The 21,546-nt window shown below is 35.2% G+C and overlaps 2 long non-coding RNA genes across 3 annotated transcripts; one reads left to right on the top strand and one right to left on the bottom strand.

Moving 5' to 3' along the window:
• The first annotated feature begins 4,127 nt into the window (after window positions 1–4,127).
• LOC104223981 (uncharacterized) lies at window positions 4,128–9,339 on the top strand. Of its 2 annotated transcripts, none has more exons than XR_011403380.1 (3): window positions 4,128–4,177; window positions 4,358–4,427; window positions 8,966–9,339. It is a non-coding gene; the product is annotated as an uncharacterized lncRNA (long non-coding RNA). The 2 variants fall into 2 exon arrangements; XR_710254.2 differs by having other exon boundaries at window positions 4,129–4,177; window positions 4,358–4,485.
• A 9,088-nt stretch (window positions 9,340–18,427) lies between these two features.
• Window positions 18,428–19,807, bottom strand: LOC104223980 (uncharacterized). The gene is made up of 2 exons (XR_710253.2): window positions 19,718–19,807; window positions 18,428–18,606 (listed from the first exon to the last, which is right to left on the bottom strand). It is a non-coding gene; the product is annotated as an uncharacterized lncRNA (long non-coding RNA).
• Window positions 19,808–21,546: the final 1,739 nt, after the last annotated feature.

Raw genomic sequence — 21,546 nt, 5'->3', positions numbered from 1 at the left:
TTTAGAATTAGTTGCAATACTTATACATCTATAAGGGATCGTTTGGTTTGAACACAAGTTATGATGAGATTAGGTATGCGAGGATTAATTGTCCTAGTATTATTTTTTGTTGACTGATTGGTATATCGTATCAATCTTGGGATTGTCAATTTTACTGTTTTATCATGAGATAAGTTATTCTGGGATTACAATTCTACCCACTGGCATGTATAAGTTATCCTGACATTTTTACTCTTGGGATAACATATCCCAAGATTAGTAACCAAAAAAGGAATATGGCGGTACTAAATTTTTATTTCGGAATTATTTTCCTTATCCATCGTATCAAACGACCCCTAACAATTTGTTGCCTTTTATAGATATTGATTTTATAGACATACATAACACCCAATTTATTTTAACAATTAAAATTGCACAATTTAAGAAATTAACATGATAAAATCCCAAAAGAAACAGCGAAATAGTACAATTTGCGAAAACCAACACAACCCGACATCGGGGTGTCATCAGTCATGAGCATCTAAATATGTATCTAAGAGTTTGAAAGAGTTTATACAGTCTATTACAAAACTAGAATAGAAAGTAAGATATGAGGGAGAAACACTAGCTGCGAACGCCGAGCAGCTACCTAGTGGACTCCGAATAGCCTGCTGGGAGAAATCAACCCTCACTGACGGGACCCGAAGCTCCTGAATCTGTACACCGGGGACATGGAGTAAAGTGAGTACTCCAATTCAGTGAGTAATAACAATAAATGAAAACTGAGCGATAAGAAATCACGTAAAAACACAACAACATGCTATAAAGAGGCAGAGTAAAACTAATAAAATGCAATAAAACAGTAAATCTTATAAAAATACCTTTTTAACAATTAAACAAGTAAATGTAAAGCAGCGAGAAAATGGAAACACATAAAATCCGCCCCTCGGGCACAATGTCAACAGAATCAGCCCCTCGGGCAATAACATGGAAAAACACCAGCCCCTCGGGCTATATCACATATCACACTGGGTACCCGTTCTCACTGGGGGTGTACAGACTCCGGGAAGAATTCCTAAATCTTCTAAATTCTGTTTTCGATCAAAAAGTCTACCAAACCACGTTCGAATGACCTGAAATTTTGTGCACACATCCCAAATGACACAACAGACCTACTGCATCTCCCGGAATTCCATTCTGACCCCTATATCAAAATCTCACGTATCAACCAGAAAACGTCAAAATTTCAATTTCGCCAATTCAAGCCTAAATCCACTCCGAACCTCCAAAATATGTTCTGATCACGCTCATAAGTCTCAAATCACCTCCCCAAACTATCCGAACCATTGGAACTCACATCCGAGCCCTTTAACACATAAGTCAACATCCGGTTGACTGCTTTAACTTAAGCTCACTCAAAAGAGACTAAGTAGCTCAAGCCTTACCAAAACCTCTCCGAACTCGAGCCAACCAACCCGATAATACAAAATACAGCTGAATAAGGCAATAAGAAGCAGAAATGGGGTAAACGAAACGGTAACTCATGAAAGACCGGTCGGGTCGTTACAAAAATATAAATAAAAATCAATTCCAAAGAAAACTTATTGTTACAGTGAAATAATGGTCTAAAAGATGACTATTATAGAAAGATCAGGTTGTAAAACAAATGATCTATTATTAAAGAGTATTGTTTACATTTTAATTATATATTTGAAATTAATAAATTTTTTAATTGCATACGATTATTAATTTTTCTCTATTATACCAAAATCTAACTCTTTATATTAAAAATTAATTAATTAAAATATTTCTCTAACTTGTTACAAGATTATAGTTGTTTAAATTCTATATAATTTTTATTCACACGTTAATTGTAAATAGTTTCATTGTTTTTTAGTTATAGTTTGAACTTACAAGTTATATTTATTTAATAAAATTATAATTAATTTTCTATGGACTTAGATATCAACAATATTAAATTCATAATACTTAATGTAATTAAATATATGAAAATTATATAAAAATGTAACAACTATTTCCACATTTTTATATATCTTGAAGCAAAAATATTCATTTAGCTACAAGATGTTATTCCAATGGTTTAATGTGGCTAAGAGTTTACTATTTTTATGGTTAGTTTTAACTCATGGAAAAAAATTAATGATTAGCTACAAAATTTTATCATATCAATAAAATTGTGGATATGCCGTTTCTCATAAAAAATAATTATATCTATTTATTAGCTAAAAATTGCCATAATTTTTAAAATTTGAAGAAAATTAGTTTAGGAAAAATATTAAATTGAACGGTTGGGTAAAACTAATTGCATTCCTTAGCCAAGTATATAAAATATGTGTATTATATGTATATGATACACATATATACAAAAGAGATATGTTTTGTCGATTATTATTTTTGGGAACGTCTAAAAATATATGTTTCTCATTAATACCTATTTAGATACAACATTTAATTTTAAACAGATTTAGTTTGGTAACAAGGTTACTTACGCTATAGAGAGCTTCAATCGTAGAAAAAATGTATAATTAGCTACAAAATTTTATCATAGTAATAAATTTGTGGCTATATCATTTAATCATTATGACAACAAACTGCAGCTATTAAGCTAACTATTGCAATATTTCTTTTATAACTTAAAGCAAAAATATTTATTTAACTATAATATTTTATTTTAAATAATTTATTACGGCTAGAAGGTTACTTTTGCTATAAATTTTAACTCGTGGCCAAAATATGTGACTAGTTACGAAATATTATCATAGCAATAAATCAGTGACTATATAATTTCATCATGACAATTAATTGTAGCTATTAAGCCAACTGTTGTTATGTTTTTTTTTAAATAATTTGAAGTAAAAATATTTATTTAGTTACAACATTTTGTTTCAAATAGTTTATCGGGGGTAAAACGGTTGCTTTTCCTACAGTAAGTTTAACTCGTGGCAAAAATATATATTTAGCTATAAAATTTTATCATACAAATAAATCTGTGGCCGTATCATTTTGTCATGATAACTAATTGTAGTTGTTAAGCCAACTATTGTCACGATCTTTTATAACTTGAAGAAAAAAATATTTATTTAGCTACAATATTTTGGTTTGAATAATTTATTGTAGCTAAAAGATTACTATTGCTACAAAACTTTTAACTTGTGGCAAAAAACTTATGATTAGCTACAAAAATTTATTCTAGCAATAAATTTGTAGCTATTTAGGTAATTATTGCCACGATAGTTAGCAATCATAGCAAAAATAAGGAATTAGCTTTACTAATTTAATTTTCGTAGCTATGAAATTTTGTGATTTTATAAATAACTATGAAAATTTTATTTCTATAGCTATTGTTAGGTATTAGCTACGATTTTTGAATCTGTAGCTAAGATTTCGTAGCTATAGGTATATTATGTTGTAGTGGCAGGCCTCACATCTTACAATTGCGAGGTTAGGCCACTACTAGAAATATAGCATTTTCCCACGAAATTTTCCATGAAAAAATTGTCAGTGGCAATTCCCACCAAAATACAATGGGAAAATTAAAATTTCCGTTCCAGAAAAAATAAATAACATTTCCCATTGACTATTCGTGGGAAAGTTTTAGCACAAAAATTTGCGCGTTTTAATTCTCTCTGATTCAGTGGAAAAATTCATTAAAAAAATAATTGCTGAGAGAAGATAGTGGAAACTTAAACAATAAATAAATTTTTAAATATTGCCACAGACTCGTGTGTACGAAATTTTATGAATTTTTAATTTTTTTATAATTATGAAAAATATTTCACACAACACTTTCCCACGGTAGTAGTATGAAACCTATTATTATTACTCCCTCTGGTCCAAAATAAGTGATTTTTTTTTAGCTATTTTCACACAAATTAAGAAATCCACCTTTTAACATTAATTAGTAATGAAATTGACCCTATTAACCTTTACTATCTCCTCACATAAATACTCCTAACACATTCTCCAATACGATTTATTCTAAGGGCAATGTAGGAAAAAATAATTAATTCATTCTTAAAATCTGGAAAAATCACTTATTTTGGACTACAAAAAAGTCAAAAAATCACTTATTTTGGACAGTAGGGAGTAAGTTTTATAAGTTTTCTCTTAGTCTTTTAGTGGTTTCCCCCTCTGTCTCTCTCACTCCACGCACAGACCAGTTTCACTCCATTCCTAGGTAAGTCGCTCTCTCTCTCTCTCTCTCTCTCTCTCTCCCTCCCTCTCGCTCACTCACCTGATTTCCTTTTTTCGTTTTTGATTTCCCCCAAAAAACTTCAAATTTTAGGGATTTTATATTGTTTCAAACCCTAGGTTTAAAAAATTAATGTTGTTCTCTTGATTATATACTGTTTCAAAGAAGACATCAACCCACCTAGAAGGGGCTTACAATCTTCAGGATCCAGCACTGCTGTGTTACGCTAGTCAGGGTAAAGTTTTCGACCATCATTTAGAGTGATATACTTCATATCTCCTATCTACAAATAGGTGAGTAAGTTCTCAGTTAACATGTTATAACCTGAGTAGTTGTTGATATATTTAGCTTGGCATGTAATATTGTTGAAAAAGTATGTTGTATTGTAAGTCTTTTCTTTTATATTTATGAAATAGACCTGTTGTTAGAGTATGCGGGGTTTTGATATTTGTGTTTTGTGTGTGTGGGAATTAAGTGATGGGTGATTTGGCATTGTGGATTAAGTTGATTGCTCGTGAAAAAGCTGATTTTTTAAATGTAAATTGTGAAATTTTTGTTTGGTTTTCTTTAGTTAGATCAGATGCACTCTCAGTAAGATGGGGTAGCTTGGTAGAAGTTTTTTTTTCCATAATGTGTAAATTTATCTTGTTGGTAGTAATTTAAGGTGAAAGGTGCTATGGAGCAAAGGTCGGTGGTTTCTGTAGAGTAAATAGATGGATAGATTAATGATTTTGTGCAAAGTTGAGGGTAAAAGTGCTTTCATGGAATAAAGTTTAGATTTTTGTTGAAAATTATAAATGTTTGGATATTTCTTTTTCCTGATAAATTGAAGGTAAAAAAATCCGCTTTTTAACTTCTCAAAAGGTTGCTGCATCATATGAGGCTTATCAGTTCTTTTCCTTAATTCTTGTGATAACATTTGACATCTTTTGTAAGCGATGTTTACTTGATCATATAAACTTGTCTCATAAAAAAGGAGATATGCATGCTTGCACAATTTGCCATAGTGTCCCTTAAAGACAAGTTGCAAATGGAATAGGTCAAGCTAGTTAATAGTTTTCCTCCCAAACTCAGTGAGCACCCGATATATGACATGAAATATTGTTCGGGCTCAATCCTTTGAGTTACTTAATTAGTTTAACTTAAATGCCCAAAGGAATAGAATGGTTCACTATTAACTATAAGTGCCAAGATGGACTGGGAGTAAAAAGAATGTAATACAATACTGATTAGTATATATTGAATAAAATAAATTATGTACTTCTTTATTTAATATTTTATCTTGTCATTGTGTAATAGATAGAACGAGATCGTAGATGGATGTACGATAGAAATCATCCAAATCGGGGGATTGAAGGAAGAATTTGTAGAAGGTGTTAAAGGATTTATTGCTTATGCAAAAACACTTCTGGAATTCTGTAATGAAGGAACGATTAGATGTGCTTGTGCTAAGTGCAATTGTATAAAGTTATTGATACCAAAGGATGTTTAAGTTTATCTTTTTAGAAAGGGATTTACAAAAAAATTATTATGTGTGGATGGTTCATGGAGAGAACTATAGTAATTTAGCTGATGTTGACTTTCAGAATCTTATTGGTTGTGAGAGTGGTACATTCTTTGAGACTAATCAAATGCATGAAATGGTGCCGAATGCTTTTGGGATACACCCAGAAGTTCAATCCCAACAAAATATTAACGAGTCTCCCAATGATGAGGCAAAGCACTTTTATGAATTTTTAGAGGCGGCTAGTCGTCCACTCTATGAAGGCTCAACACTCAGAGTTGTCTGTTGCAGTTAGATTACTAACTATCAAATCGGATTGGAATATTTCTCAAGCGGCCATGAATTCTATAATTGGGCTTATGGGTGAAGTTAGTCTGAACATTAACTTACCCGGTGATTACTATAAGGTTAAGAAGTTAGTTTTCAAGTTAGGACTTTCCTCACCAAAAAGTGATTGTTGTGAAAAAGGTTGTATGTTATATTATAAAGATGATGCGACTCTAGAAACATGCAAATTTTGTGGATTGTCTCGTTTTAAGGAAGTTACAAATGTCAAAGAAAAGAAAGTTCCAATTAAGAGGATGCATTACTTACCTATTATACCTAGGTTAAAGAGGATGTATGCATCAATGAGTTCCGCTCCTCATATGAGAAGGCACTACGAAAATAGAAGGGCGTATGGTGTTTTGTGTCATCCTTCAGATGGAGAAGCGTGGAAGCATTTTTATAGGATGTATCCTGACTTCGCTAATGAACCAAAAAATGTCAGGTTGGGTTTGTGTGGAGATGGATTCACTCCTTTTTCTGTCTCTGTTGCACCATATTCGTGTTGGCCTATTTTTGTTACACCGTATAATCCTTCGCCAGAGATGTGTATGACAAGTCCATATTTGTTTCTAACTGGCATAACTCCGGGTCTAAGTAATCCAAAAAGTTTGATTGATATGTATTTGCAGCCTTTGATTGATGAGCTAAGGTTATTGTGGTATGAAGGTGTTGAAACATACGACATATCAACTAAACAAAATTTTAAATTGCGTGTTGTTTTGATATGGACTATTAATGACTTTCCTGCTTATGGAATGTTATCATGATGGTCGACTGCCGGAAAGTTAGTTTGCCCTTGCTGTATGGAAGACACAAAAGCATTCACTTTGAAACATGGAGGTAAGAATACATGGTTTGACTGTCACCGTCGATTTTTGCCAATGAATCATGAGTTCAGGAGAAATGCTAGTGCATGTATGAAGAATCGAACAGATTATGATGAGCCACCAACAACCTTGTCGGGGGAGGAAATTTGGGAGAGGGTTAAGAATTTTCCTAAGGTAATAGAGTCTCTATTGCTTAAACTACCTGGTTATGGTGTTGTGCATAATTGGACTAAACAGAGCATATTTTGGGAGTTACCTTATTGGAAACATAATCTTCTTCGACATAACTTGGACGTCATACATGTTGAGAAGAACTTTTTTGATAACCTATTTCATACTGTAATGGACGACAAGAACATGACAAAAGATAAATTGAAGGCCAGGATGAACTTACAGTAATACTGTAGGCGAAGAGAATTAGAACTACGACAAGAAAATAACATGATGGTGAAGCCTAAGGTCAGTTATTCATTCAAAATGGATGAAAAAAATGAAAGATCTGTGATTGGGTTCGAAATTTGAGAATGCCCGATGGGTATACTTCAAACTTATCCAATTGTGTTGACATGAAAGAAGGAAAGTTGATGTATATGAAAAGCCATGGTTGTCACATTTTCATGGAATCATTACTTCCTATTGCATTTAGTGCATTGCCTGAGAGAATATAGAAACCCATCACAGAGATAAGCTTATTTTTCAAAGACCTATGTTTTAATATATTGAGGGAGAAAAATCTAATTTTGATAGAAAGTAACATCCATTTAGTCATAAACAAACTGGCAAAAAATTTTCCATGTGTTTTTTTCAACGTAATGGAACATCTCCCAGTTCATCTTGTAAGAGAGGCACGACTTAGGGACCTGTTCAATATAGATGGATGTATCTATTTGAGAGGTAATAATCATTAATTATTTTCCCTTTATGTGTTTTGATTACACTTCTTCCCATCTAAAATTATACTATGTAGGACTATTGGCAAATGTAAACGGATGCTGAAACAAAATCCTAAATTGGAGGATCAATATGTGAAGCAATCTAGTTAAAGAAACTTCTTATTTTTGTTCATATTATTTTGAGCATCACGCATCATGTTTGAGAAATAGGCCAAATCGGCATGACGGTGAAGGTGATAATGATCCTTTGGCACTACCGATATCCATATTCAATCAACCCAGTAGAAGTTCTAAAAAGTATAACAACTGAAACATCCCACTTTCCTTTGTCCTATTGGTATGTTCTGATGTATATTCCATATTTTTCAATTAAATGGATGCTAGAAAACCATGTCAATGAAAAGAAATGTCAAGGTGTATATTTGGACATGAATGATCACTGTGGTATTTGAAAGTACTGTACTGCTACTGATCTTTCCTTCTTTGCCTTGGCATATTCTCAAGGTCTTTAAATAGTTAGTAGAGGACTTTCTGGCTAAATGAGTTGGGGGTAGCATGCATTTATGCCGCTACATGAATTAAATGATCCAAAAAGAGGCTTCCTTTTCAAAGATTGCTGCATTGTGGAAGCAAATGTTTCTGTCATTGGTGTTGTCAATGGCCTAACCTAATTGTTGATTCTATCTAACAAGCAAAATATTTCATAATATTATATGCTCGCACTTGGACTAAATATCTTATATACATTAAGTTCAGTGATTTTGTTAGCCACTTTACTGACCATAACTTATGATATGTTCTGTTCTGCTAGTGTTTGATTATGTATAAGGTTTCTTATCTCTTCCTTGTTATCTTTACTGGTCTATTTTCTACAGGTCTTTGGTATATTTCTTGGAGAATAATACTCATTTCATAGTTATATCACTGGGCCTTTTTTCTACAATGGGGAAATCCGTGCTGAACTATTTTCGTGAAGCTCCTTGAAGTGTTAATTTTGTGTGCTTAATTAGGCAATTCATGGGAATGAGTGTATTCTGAAGAAAAAGAAAAATACATGGGAAAACAAAAGGCGAAAGTTGTTATGTGCATTACATGTTGCTTACTTATTTAAATACAGCACAACACTTATTCTCATGTTTACTTTAAAGTTTGAGAAATAAAGATACTTGCATATTTTTTTTTAATAAAACTAACTTTTATAATAATTGTAATATATTTACAGAATAATTTCAAACAAATCTTGGAGGAGTTCATTCAAAGTCAGTCGATTGATGATCAAGGTAGGCCAATCCAACCAACTCAAGAGGGGCTCATGGACATGTAGATTAAGGCAGCTAGTGGCGTGCATAAGGGGAGAGTCTACGGCCTTGGATCAGAGTTTAGTCTCAGTCCTCGTACTTCTGGATTGTGTGGTTCTTATTCTTCCTCACATTGCTCGGTTGATGTGGATGAGTTTGAGCAGTTGAATAGGAAGGTAGTGAACATTACTGTCACGATCCAAAATCTATTAAAGGTCATGATGGTGCCAGACACCACTATCAGGCAAGCCAACAATAATTTATTAATTTGGTTCTCTTTTTAATATTTTTGAAATCATAGTTTTCCTTCAATTAAATAGTAGAAAAATAGAAATTTCAATATAAATAATAATGTTTTCACAATCTCAATATTGAATAACTCGTAATCATCCCAGAACTCGGTGTCACAAGTGCATGAGTATCAACTAGAAAAAATGAAATAAAAATACAGCATCTGTCCGGAATGCAAATTTGGATAGGAAAGAAAAATACAAATACTTTGAAGGAGACTTTGCTGGTTGCAGATCGTAATATAAGATGCAGATCACCTAAGTCCCCGTATCAACCATGTCGTTGCGTCCACTAGGCCACCAGACATCCATGTGCATGTACAACAAAATGTACAGCAAGGGTAGTATGAGTACGAAAACAACGCGTATCTAGTAAGTATCTAGCCTAACCCCGAAGGAGTAGTCACGAGGGGTCGACATCGACACTTACTAGCGGTCCAATAATATCAGGTACAGAAATGACAAGCAGATATGAGGCAGAACAAAATAAACGAGTATAAATACGTGGTACAATCCTCCTATTTGTAATAACTCAAGCTCTCCTATTAGAAATTTCTTCCTTAACCAGAGCATATTTATATATATGGATATAGTGAATCTCATCAGATAGGTTGCCTTAATTCAAATCAGGAAAACACACTGATACACTGGCGTCTTGCCAAATATTACATAAGATTTTCATGAGGATATTTTTATAGGAAATGCCGAGTCGTACGACCCGATCTAACATAATAATTAAACTGTGCACTGCCGAAGGTCGAATGACATGAACCATTGATGCATCTATTTAACTGCCGAGGCGAACGACCCGCTCTCATGAGAGTGTGGTACATAAATCTTGCAGAGGCAAACGGTCCGATCCCATAAGAGTAAAATACATAATCCTGCTGAAGCGAACGACCCAATCCCATAAGAATAAGAAGCTTTAACGGTCCTTAACCTCACTCACGAATAAACGTGTGAGTTATAATTTCTTTAATAAAACTTTTCAGTGAAAACATATATATCGCGGAATTATTTCGTAAGATGAGTACAATTATTCAATGACTAATCATAAACTCGTGAATCTCTACAATATCCCGTCTAGTCTCAAGTAGTAATGTAAAATGGAAGAATTAAATAGGCAAGAGACTGCTCAAATAGCACAACTATAACATGATGTGAACCTAAGTCTACCCGAACGATCACATGAACTTAGCTACATATAGACTCTCATCGCCTCATGCGTACGTAGCCCCCCGCAACAAATAGCAAATATCAATTACAACACCTAGGAGTAATTTCTCTCTCATAGGGTTAGACAAGAGACTTACCTCACTCTGAAGTTCCATAATCGGCTCCAACGCCACTCTAACACCTCAAACCGATGCCCAACGCTCCTAAACTAATCAAATAATGTGCAAACCAATGAAAATATACTCTAATACTCATAACAAATCAATTTACAATAATTTCCAACTCCGCTCGAAAAGTCGGTAAAATCACCCCCGGGCCTACGTGCCCGGATTCTGAAACTTTTCGAAGATAAACATTACCCATAACGTTGCAAACTCAAATATATGGGTTATTCTCAATTTCATGCCCAAATACGTGGTCAAAATCCAAAAATAATAAAATTCTAGGTTTTCTACCAACACCCCACAATTTCTACTAATTTCCATGTTTAAATCTTTATACAAACCATGTATTCAACTTATAATAAGTGGGAATCACTTACCTTGTATTGCTTGAAGAAAATCCCTCCTTGAAGCTCTCTAAAATCGCCTCCACCAAGTGAAAAATGGAAGAAAAATTGGCCAAGTCCCGTCTTTAAAGAAACCTCACTGCCCAGCCGACTTTTGCACCTGCGAACCAACAACCGCTTATGTGGCTCCGCATGTGTGGTCAAAATCCCATTCCTGTTGTCCTCTTCCGCTTCTGCGCCCATTTCTTCGCTTTTGCGCTTGCGCAGATGCGGCCCAAACTCCGCACCTGCAGTCCTTCCTCTGACTACCCCACTCCGCTTCTGCGACTCCCAGGTCGCTTCTGTGACTCCTAGGCCACTTCTGCAACTCCTCACCTGCGGCCAAAACCTCGCAAGTGCGGTTACACCAGATATCAGCTGCCTCAATTCTTCTTCAAATTTCAAATTCGATCTGTTAACCACCCGGAATCCACCTTAGGCCCCCGAGACCCCGTCCAATTATACCAACCAGTTCTAAAACATAACGTAAACCTAGTCAAGGCATTAAATCACATCAAACAACGTCAAATTCGTGCATCGCACCCCAATTCAAGCTTAATGAAATTTAGAACTTCAAACTTCTGCATTCGATGTCGAAACCTACCAAATCACATCCGGTTGACCTTAAATTTTGCACACAAGTCACATTCGACATTACAGACCTACTCCAACTTTCAGAATCGAAATACGACCCCAATATCAAAAAGTCCACTTTGGTCAAACTTCTCAAAAGCCTACAAATTTCTAACTTTCGCCAAATGACCCCAAAATGACATACGGACCTCCAAATCCACTTCCGGACGCGCTCCCAATACCAGAATCACCATATGGAGCTATTCCTAGACTGAGAATCCCAAACGGACCTCGATAACATTGAAATGCACTTTAACCCAAATTTATGAAATTCTTCCAAAATGCTAACTTCCACAATAGGCGTCGAAACACTCCCGGGTCATCCAAAACCCGAACCGAACATATGTCCAAGTCTGAAATCATCATACGAACTTGTTGGAACCTTCACATCATGATTCTGAGGTCGTTTACTCACAAATCCAGCCTTAGTGAATTCTTCCAACTTAAAGCTTTTGAAATGAGAATTTTCTCTCCAAATCAACTTCGAACGTCCCGAAATTCAATTCCGACCACGCGTACAAGTCATGATACCTGAAGTGAAGTTGCTCATGGCCTCAAACCGCCGAACGACATGCTAGAGCTCAAAACAACTGGTCGGGTCGTTACATTCTCTCCCACTTAAACATTCATTCATCCTCAAACATGCTAAGAACTGCTTTGGAGTTGTCTGAAATCAATGTTTAACACCTTGTGCACCTACCCGTGCTACCACAACTCAATTGAGCACATTTGCTCGAGAAAATTTGAAGATTCCCCCTTTGTTTAGTCAAATTAGCCTTAGAGCCAAATTCTAACATCCTGAATTTTCTGCCAGGGCTGTCTCATTCATTCGAACACCGTATCAATCACTACATGATGCACCAATACATGACTGCATACTTTTGCTAAATCCACACTATGCCTCGCATAATTCACATGACCATACAACATCCTCTAATAGTGATAGCCAAAATTCCACAAATCCGATGCTCACAGTACACCTCATGACACATATAAGTCATGTTCCAACTCTTGCAATACTACCATGACGGAAGAGATGTGTAGAAGTTTATAACCAACTGCCGAGTCAGCAAATCATTGAGTTCCTCCTCTTGACAAGAACCATTACCTCATTATGAACCAAATAATGGTAATTGCTCTTTAATGTACTTCATATAAACCCAATCGCACCGATCCCAGGTCCAATAATCTTGTCTCACCCAGTATAAGTTGCTCGGGCAATAAGCCACCTCAGACACTACCAAAGTCTCATAGAATGCCACAATGTGCCAACAAGCTACAAACTCGAATGTGATATCAAAGGGAAAAATGAACTTTAGAAAGAAGTACTCAACCCACGTAACTAATTAGCATCCGAGATGTTATGATCCTTCCTCAGAAAATGAGAAACAAAACACACAAGAATAGATATGGGAAACTGTTAACTAACATCACACTGTTGCGGCGTGCAACCCAATCCAACCATGATACCCGTGGCGGCGTGACACCCGATCCAAACAATGTACCCGTAGCAGCGTGCCACCCGATCGACACATAATAATCTATAAAGGAATTACTTATCGAGCTAAAATGCTCATACCTGTGAAATACTCGAATATCAACCACAAGCACGCGAAGTGCATAATGAAATCCTTGGGGGGGGGGATATATAGCCCCATACGCTACAAAGCTCAAGCACGAAAAAGGTACGATATATGATCTGCATCTCGAGAGCCATCCTGCTCACATTACACCATCACCACTCGGAACCTCAACACATGTGCAATTACTCGAACCGTCTCACATCCCACACGGTACAATAGAGTATTACATGAAATAGCCGACGATGAAATAACATCCAGCGTCCGAATACTCCTCCATAAGGAGTGCTATGCTGAATGAACACACCCAGGATGGTGTAGAGTACACATCCACATTTGGACCCATCAACGGACCTCATCCGATTCTGATCATACTATGCTTGGGCAATTGACCTCTCAAGGACCCACAATGACCTATTCATGGCACATAAGAGCAACCGTCGAATCCGAAACAAACTTCTACAGTTCATAACCGACTAAATAGAGCGCCTTTCAGGCCTAAACTCTCTCACATTAACGATAACACCACAATCTCCGTACTTGGTCCCAATATTTGATCAACTAAGTGATTACAAGTCACACTTATATAATCTTCTAGTGGAATACGCTCCCATGACCTTCCGCACTAGGTAACAAATTTGCACACCTATACCACCGGCCATACTAATGCTATAAAGCGAATCAAGAATCCACAAATCAATACACAAAGCCTCTTACACATGACACTGATCTCAGGTGACGCTGAAGACAATACCAACTTGCCTTAAACCTCTAAATCCTTTTCTGCTCGTCCGAGCTTGTGACATTCTTATCAATACCAAACGACAACCTTGATACTCAACTTCCAATTCCCATGTCATTCACTGTGCCTACATGCCAATACGCGATAGTACAAGAATTTCCTCATAACTCTCGAACCACTGATAGGGTAGATACTTAATCATATAGAAACCTTTTTACTTAGCTCATTTCAAGAGAACTGTCGTAACACATGACTAAATTCTCATAACCACAGAAAATACCAATCTCAAGTAGTGGTCTAAGCCATCATAACCCTTTCGGGATCCATCTACATATAACAGACCATAACGCTCGAATTCCTCCACATAAAATCAATTACGGCGGCCGTTAAGCCTCGTACGTACCGCCACAAAGCACACGTATAACTTAACACACTGAAAGAACTGATCATTGCCATTATCATGCCAATCCAACCATTGTTAACCGATCCGACTTCTTTTAATTTACTCTAGACTTGCCTTAGGAATAATAATAGCTTCATTCAAAACATCACGAATCCAAATCCTCACTCATCCTGAGTGGCCTTATATTACGAGACAATGCTGACTCAAATCCCATGAACTATCTCCTACCCTCCTTGTACGCGCATCCTCAACTGGTACACCCATTCTGAAAATTCCTCTACGAATCCAAAGTCCTTTCCCTCACTCCTCCAAATGCTACACTGCAAGCCAAAGATAACATAGAACACTCCAAGACCCTTTTCATAATCCGCTGCAAAAGCTCGATTCTTAACCATACTACGGGCTTGAAATCTTTAGGCACCTCATTTTAACTTTTGAATTCACTAGGACCATTGTTGAGAGTCACCCACTCTGACTTGGTCCCGAATATAATCAACTCCAAGACTCTGCTAACACATGAACACCCTCTCAAAGAGACAACCGGCTGGATCACCTTCCTTGTAAATCATCTCCACACGAAGCATAAATCCTGAGTCTTCCCAAAACCTGAACATGGACCGATAACGCCCAATATAGCATACATTTCTCCATCTTTTGCTCAAATTACCACTGATGTTTTCTTTCCTTAGTCCTAATAACCCACCAACACACCGATAACCAGAAACCTCACAAGTAGATAACCATGCAATCCAATCGTAGGCGGTGGGCCTTTCCCACTTAGCTCAAAGCTACCATTGCCTAACTCTGGAGCCCACCAAGGCTCGTTCTTCCTTTCTGACATGACCTCGCACTATCGACCCGCCAAATTCCTCGAAACCTTCCAACGATATTGCACCAAGCATAACTAATATGAAACCAATAAACCATCCTGGGTCTGTGCCCATTCACCTGCTGTACAAACCAGTTCACTCCCCATTGACATCAACTAAAGGTGCGACGACACATTCGAATCCAAAGTCATGTTGTATCCTTCTTCATATCAAGAAACTCTTTTCCATCGTATCCAACCTTTCTCCGTATAGCAGCCAATATGCCAAATTAAGCCCGTGGACCTAGTCAATGTCCACCATGAATCCCAAATCACTCTAAACTTTCCTCAGGGCGTGTAGCTATCCTATCACATAACCCACATGCTACTCAGCCACTCTCCTACTTTGGTCAAACCCCTTCCTTTAAGTAGTTACCCGACCTCTGTCTCTCACACTTGGCCTTCGAGAAATTTAACCGCCGCAAGACACCTCCCCTATGACCTTCCTCATAAATGCCAGTTATTGCCTTAAATCGAAATCCACCTCTGTAACACTTGAACTAATAGATCGTTATCAGCTCTAAACCTCTCCGAAGATCATCTTCCTTGAGCCATCAATATTAGGCACACCGATTTGATTCTGAACCACAACTCACTGCGACCTCTGACAGCCGCTTCCCCGGCACCATTTCACAATACTCTGTCCCAAAGGCGAATTGGAGAAGACTGTAACACCGACGAACTTAACACATTCAAACAAGGACAACGAGACCACATCATAGATGAAAATTCCACCACGCTCGAAAATACCAAGTCTCGTTACTCCATCAACCCAAATCTGAACATTTACAACCTAACTGTCGCGAGCCATAAGTAAGCACCCTACCATTGCACCAATACTGCGTGATAGCAATGCACGAATCACCATAACAATCGGTGCCCAACTTCAACATCATAGGAATTACTGATACTGAGCTGAAACGACAGAGCAACCTTTCGCAAGGCGACAACAATAGCCCAATCAATTACGCAGGGAGAAACATCCTGCACCACATCCGTAGTACCATTATGATTCCTCGGTTTCCAATTGATAGAAAGCACTTCACGTTGCATAATATCGAATAGGAAGGAAACAAGGGCATAAGCCTCAAAGGAATCAAATCGCACGATAAGGAATCAAGAAAAGAAGTGCTCCTAACAGCCCTGTAGCCTCTCGAAGATAAGTACAGACGTCCCTGTACCAATCCATAAGACTGTACTAGACTTGCTCATGACTCGTGAGACCTAAGCGAACCTAGTGCTCTGATACCATGTTGTCACGATCCAAAATTCATTAAAGGTCGTGATGATACCGGACACTACTGTCAGACAAGCCAACAATAATTTATTAATTTGGTTCTCTTTTTAATATTTTTGAAATCATAGTTTTCCTTCAATTAAATAGTAGAAAAATAGAAAAATTCAAAGTAAATAATAATATATTCACAATCTCAATACTGAATAACCCGTAATCATCTATAACCCGGTGTCACAAGTGCATGAGCATCAACTAGGAAAAATGAAATAAAAATACATCATCTGTCCGGAATGCAAATTTGGACAAGAAAGAAAAATACAAATACTCTGAAGGAGAGTCTGTTGGCTGCGGATCGTAACATAAGATGCAGGTCACCTAAGTCCCCGTATCAACCATGCCGCTGCGCCCACTAGGCCACCAGACATTCGTGTGCCTATACAATGAGATTACTATGAAAGTGTTGTAACTGCACCATAGAGTTGCTACCTGTGGACCTTTTAAATGTTAGTATAAAGTTATATGGGGATTGCCTAACGTTTGTGGAAGCTTTGCTATGGAGTTGTCATCCTAGGAAGCTCATTTTCGGCTCATCAATGATTGAAATGATTACATGTTCATTACTTTTATGCATACGAAGAATTCAAGTCATTCTACTTCTCATGAAAGCGAGTCTTGGTATAGTCAAGTAAAAGAAGCAAAAGCCTACAATTTTGATTGGAGAAACTAGAGTCGGCAGCTTATGGAGCTCTGAAGTGAGGAGTTGACAATAAGGACGACAAAAATTTAACTGTACCATGTGTTTGCACCCGGTTTAGTTAAATTAACCACATAAAACAAACTAAGATCTGGAGGCATATTTTTAAAGAAAATAAAAATAAAAATAAAAAAACGAGAAGTCATCAGCTAACATTTACAATCGTTAGGGTCGTCTTCCTCCGTTCTTCTTCTAGAGTTTTGGTATATTGTGAAGCTTTGGGGGCATTCTTTCTTCGATTTTTTATTTCTTGATTGGAAATCAAAAATCGCAATTCCAAAACTACATCTTGGTTGGAATTTTTCGTGTAGAATGATTCGGTACGTAGTAATTTGAAACATCTTGGAAGAGAAGCTTGTCGTTTGAATTTTGATAGTAGCATTTACACACATTCAAGAAAATCCTTGATTGCTTTTATAGGCTAATAAAACTTGTGTAGGAAATCCTAGAATGCTTTGTTGGCTAAAACAACCAATTACATAATCAAAGTTGCACTCTTCATTTCCTTCTATTGATTTCGAGTTTGTGAAATAAGATGTACATTAAGCTTTTTACTAGAAAAGTTCCTCGATTTAAATTATTTTACATCCCTTTAATTACTAGTTGCACATGAATTTCTCGGCTTACCAAAATCTTCTCCATTATTGTGAACTAGTAAATTTGCCCGCGCTTCGCACGATCATAAAAAGACATGAATATATTTATATTGAAATTAGTAAGTTAGTAAACTAATAATGAAATTATATGCCATCCCTCAAAAAGCTTATAAAGTACTTTTTTCGTCTATGTGCAACTAAAGAAACACATAAGTCACTTGTTAAATTGTTTCATTACACCTTCCTCTCTTCTTCTTTTATCTCCCCCCTCTTTCAAAGTTTCTTAGCCAGCATTGTATTTAGGATTAGCTTTTGTTATATACTTATACTTCCTAATAATTGAGTATTGAAATTTATGAGATATATACAACATTTGAAATTAAAAGAAGTTAAAGATAGACTTAAATAAGCAAAGGAATCAAAACTAATTGATTTTCTATAAATCCTAAAAGTTTCAAAAATGGATTACTGTCAAACAATTGATGATGAACTTCACCAATTCTTAAAAAAAAATTAAAAAATCGAAAGATATCAATTAATAAAATAAACTTTGAAGAAAAGAAGCAACCAAAAGTGTTATTATATGATTTTGTAACTATATGCAGTTGACATTTGTGGATCTTGCTAGCCCCAACTTCTGTGAACCTCCACCTTTGTTCCCATCAAGGGTAACACAATGCGCCCGTAAGCATATATCTACTACTCTGCATTTCTTGATGAAATGGTCTGAAGTCTGTTGCTGCCAAATATTTTCCAAGACTTGAGGAAACAGAAAGAATACTATATTACCAAACAACGCAACATAATTAACATTGTCAATTTACAAATTGTTAGTTTTTATCTGAGCCATTAAGAAAATAGTGAATGTAAACGAAAGTGGATCCTCACTTAGCAAATGTTGATCTATACCTATTCTTGAAATAAGCTGCATACTTTAAAAACACCATTAGACTAAGCAAAGGGCTTCCAGATGGTTGCTGCCAACTTAATTTGTATTCATATTAAACAATGGTTAATGAAAGTGGTGAAAGCTTCTATTTGTCGAAGAAACTGTGAAGTTGGAGCAACAACATAGATCCGATTGTTTACATATCTTTACCACAAAGCAACACTGATTCAACAAACCTCCGTGGACCGAAGTTATAAAACAAACAAACAAACAAACAAACAGTGACTTGAAAGTTGATATTCCGCCTCATTCTCTGAATAAGGTTACTAAAATAGATGCAGAAGTGATAATTGGCGAAGAGGAGAGAACCAGATTTGTATGTAAACAATAGGAGAAACAATGTCTACAAAGAAAAACGACAAAAAACTATTAAAGATAAGTTTTTATTGTTAACTCATTCATTCCCAAGTTAATAAACCATAACTGCTATGCAATTTTAAATTTATTTTTGTTTATCAATTTCTCGTTAAGGAATGTTCTTTCAATCAAGTCTAAGTTCCATATCACTATACTATAATCAACTTTTATAGATAGTGTTGTCAAATATTGTTACCATTTTAAATATCAGTTAAACAACATTCTTGTAATTCATAATGAAACCAAAAAGTAAAAGGAAGTTGAAGCACTATCTAATACCAATATCTAACACTGCATAGAAAATCTTATATAGTCTAAACTCCATATCACTATATTATGATCAACTTCTGTGGATATTGTTGTCGAACTTTGTCACAATTAATTAAAAATATCAGCAAAACAACGCTCTTTTCATTCTTTATTTTTTTGATATGTATGGTCACTCAATCTTCGTTAACAAATTGAAAAAACCGAAAAAGTGAATGAACTTTGAGACTCACAGCCAAAGCGGCAAACTAAAGAGAAAAGAAAAAGAAAAAGATACCTGACAGTAGGTCTGAATACGAACGGTGGCAACATGCCGGAGAATGTAATAGAGAAAGAGAGAGGAAAGACAAAAGTTAGAAGAGTAAAGAATCGGTATTGTTTTGTTTTGCGTGCTTTTTTTGGTCTTTGATACTGAAAAATCAAAGGAAAATCCGAAAATTCCTAAAAAAAGATAAATGCAATTGCTGAAGTGCCACGTATCCGTGTGTATGACCCTCAATTATATCTATATAGATTTCTGGTTATTATATTTAGGTAGAGCATTGACCACCTATCACACATCATATTCTTATCTAAGTTGACGTTAGGATATTGAAAATGAATATAAGTATGATAAACGAATATGATTATAAATTCAAAATCAACTAAACTTAACATGGACTTATATTTCATGTTCATTCTGGTAATGATAGAGTTTAGTGGCACAGGAATTTTATGAGATTTAATATTTCAACGGAAATTTTTTAACTAGTGGAACAAGATGATGTAGATAACTGTTACGCATCAAGATTTAAAGAACATAATGGAATGAACTAAAACATAACTAAACTCGCGTATAAATAAATTACCGTCATTTAGTTGCCATTAGATGTTGATTATTTTATATTATTAATTAATACTAGTCTTAAAGTATGCGCATTGCATTTGTAATCTATATTAATATATTTAAAATTTTAAAATATCTCATATATAATTAAAAGTGTATCTAAGTTATCAAATAGAGAGTAATGATAAATTTATGTAAGTTTCTGAAAATGATAAATGACGAGCCTATTTAGAAAACTCAATAGAGAAAAAGTTCTACCTGTTTTTTCCTCATCCACGTGTTAATATTATTGTATTTATTTTCTACTTTTCGTAAAAATTAAGAAAGAAACATTAAGTATACCTAATCCATGTACTTATACGATATTGTCATAATCTATTTATTTATTATTCTTGTTACATGAAAACAAAATTCAATTAAATTGAATGTTGTTGTCATCAAATTTTTAAAAGTAAAAATTTGAGAATCTGGATCTATTAAAAATAAAAGAGTAAAATCTGACATCACGTTTTTTTGTTCACTGCCCCGTTTGGGTTTTATAGATTTTTTATTTAAAAAATATTTGACGGTTGTAAACCAAAAACAATTGTATAACAAAAAAGATAGTTATTAATATATCATAAACCATTGATTAATTAATTTTTCAAATAAGATTCAAACTCTGAAAAAAGTTTTAATATCGTTGCATTGCTACTTGAAAAACTCCTTCAACAATTGTAAATCTAGCAGATTCGTCCTTAACCAAAGTATTGGGTTTAAGTCCCGGATACAAAATTGTCTTTGTTAATGTGAGACTTTCCGACGTCAAATCAAATTTAATTAGCCCCAATACAATTACCAGACACTGAGTAGAAAACTAAAATACTTAGAGTAACATATTTTTATTAGATTCATAATCCTTGTGAAAACTAACTTGAGTTACAAATGTAAAGGATTTTGTTATGTTGATTGAGCAGATAATATTTTATAAGATTTATAAGTCCTTGTGAAAGTTAACTTTAGTTACAAACGTAAAGAATTTTGTTAAATCGATGCGTAGAATATTTATATTATATTTCTAAATCCTTGTGGAAGTTAATGTATTTTCTAAACCTAAAAGGAGTTAAAGCTGCTCGAAAATCTGACCTAAAATATTTAGGCTTTTGTATTTTATTCAAATTGAAATTTTGTTCGACCTATTGAAATTCCAAAGTCGCGCCAATAATTACTGATGGAAAAGACCACTTTGAAGAATCTTTTTTCCTCTATGGAAAATAAAGAATCCCAAACATTAAAGGAAT

The sequence above is a fragment of the Nicotiana sylvestris genome, chromosome 1 (genome assembly GCF_000393655.2).
Source record: "Nicotiana sylvestris chromosome 1, ASM39365v2, whole genome shotgun sequence".
In the NCBI taxonomy this organism is placed as follows: Eukaryota; Viridiplantae; Streptophyta; class Magnoliopsida; order Solanales; family Solanaceae; genus Nicotiana; species Nicotiana sylvestris.
This window is presented reverse-complemented; position numbering and strand designations above follow the sequence as displayed.